This window comes from Vollenhovia emeryi, unplaced genomic scaffold (genome assembly GCF_000949405.1).
Source record: "Vollenhovia emeryi isolate VEMERY1.0 unplaced genomic scaffold, V.emery_V1.0 DF940037.1, whole genome shotgun sequence".
Classification (NCBI taxonomy): Eukaryota; Metazoa; Arthropoda; class Insecta; order Hymenoptera; family Formicidae; genus Vollenhovia; species Vollenhovia emeryi.
In genome coordinates, this window is record NW_011966329.1 from 3,989 (window position 1) to 6,320 (window position 2,332).

The following is a 2,332-nucleotide window of genomic DNA, read 5'->3' on the forward strand; positions in this document are numbered from 1 at the left end:
ATGTACTTCCCTATACCTCCATCACTCTCCGTTTAAACCTTCGATCCAATATTTACCTTGCTGAAGCACGCAGCTATCGAATTAGGTTGTTTCGTAAAATATGCTAAAATCGTCTATTTCAAGGTTTTTTACAGTGTTCTACCTCGCTCATTAAATTTTTTTGACTGGATTCATGCATTCCTTAGTTTCAAATGACCTTTCTTATGACGTTGTCATGAATGAAATTTAGTTTGAACCCGTAGGCACGCAGGATACACACACGCCTAAAAGTTAGTATATCTTATGCAAATTTCAAAACTTTAAGCTCGATGTGGGGATAGTAAATATCAGCCGATCGGGCTGAAATTTTTTGTGCTCTAATTTGATACGGTTATACAAGTTTTCCGCACCCCGCCGAATCCGAATTCTAAAATTTGTGTTTTTCGATCCACCCTAGTGCACATCCTTAACCGCAGGTAGCGTCGAGTCCGCTGCCTAGACGCCGGACTGTTCGCCTGCACGCTCGCGGAAAGCCCCGGTCACTCCATCCACGTCAGAGGTGAGGCTGCGCGCATCGCCCGGCGTGCCCCGTTCCGGCGGAACTACGGCGGACGGGAGGATGGCCCGTGCAATCACCGACTACCGCAGGCGACGCTAACAGTCATATCGAATGAGCAGGCGATGGCATCCGCTATCAGAGACGCTGATAAATTGCGCCGCGTCCAGGACGGAAAAGCAAGGGAGGCCGACCGCTGGAGCCCAGCACTCTCCCCCAGCGGGAAATGTTAAAGGAGCTCATCGAGTTCGCTGTCGCCTCTTCTTGCCGAACAGGCTCCTCTATTAAGGAGGGGGGGGGGGGTGTTACGTCTGGCGCCTTAACGAAGCACGAGACGCGGTTTCGCGAGGAACAGCTGCTTTCTTGGAAAACGAGCCGCACGTGCTGTCAGCCGAGCGGGCTTGTTGACGCGCCGCCCGCACGTCGCGCCTCACCTCGCGTGCCCGGGCTCCGTGAGCGCGTCGGCTGCAAGGCCGCTACCGAAAACGCGCTGAACCGTTGCCTCGCGCATTTCTCACCTTCCTCCCCTTTTTTGGGCGCTATCGCGCGCCGCATGCGGTGCGCTATTATCGCGGCTACCATTAGAAAGGGAAAAAAGGGATCGAGAGATCGCCGATGTGCCGCCGTAGCCGTGATGTTAGCGACCGCATCGCGCTGATTCGAACACGAGCCGCTGTGCCACGCGACGTTGTCGCGCGCCGCGACCGGTGGTTCGCACGCGCGCAACCGTCGGTCGCGCCGAGCGCGCGATGCGGCAAATATTATGATTCGTGGAAAGGACACGTTTCTAGTGGGAAACCACTGGAAACGTTAGGCGAGGATTTCCCCCTCACGTAACCGCGATCGGTGCCCCCATTCCGCGCGGGGCCACCGAATTTAAATATATAAGGGGTGGTTTCGGAGCGAAGAACGCTCTCGCTCGCGATCGCTCCTCTAAGCCATTTCGACTACCTGCAAGTAAGCACTCGGCCGCGAGAATCGGCTCATACGCGAACTTAGCCGCAGCGCCGATACAAGGCGTTGGACTTAGCCGCGCGAGCAAATTCTCGCGAGTGAACTTAGCCGCGAGGGTCGGTTCACACGAGGACTTAGCCGCAGCGCTGCCCCGAAGCGTCGGACTTCGTCTCGTGAGCCCACTCTCGGGCGCGACTTAGCCGCGCGCGCGAACGAATCGGTTTCGCTGAGCCTGCACAGCTATCAGCTCTCACGCTCCGTCGAACCGCGAGAGCCGCCGCCTTTCCTCCATTACATGTTAACCAGCCTTTTATTGCGACGATACAAATTGTTACCGGTGTATTTGAAAGTGCGAGTTCACGAATAAACTTTCATAACTAGTGCTAGAACCGAAATTCGCAGTCATTATGCACCTATACCCGCGGTGAATCTCCAAGTGTTGTGCCGTGCAATTGTGTCGTGCCCCCTTGAAGTACTCCGACCGTCTCCACTCGAGTGAGTCCCGATTGCGCACATAACCGATCGGACACGGCAATATTTCCCGATCGGACACAGTCCCGATCGGACACAGCCCCAATCGGACACAGTCCCGATCAGACACCGTTCCTATCGGACACATTCCCGATCGGACACATTTTACATCGGACACATATGGTTGCAATCGGACACAGATTCTATCGGACACAGGCTCCATCGGACACAGGCCCGACCGGACACAGGCCCGACCGGACACAGGCCCGATCGGACATAGGCCCGATCGGACACATTTAGTATCGGGTTTGTGTATTTCTGTAAAGCACAATATTCTTGTGTGCACAGAAATACGCAAACCCGATACAAAGT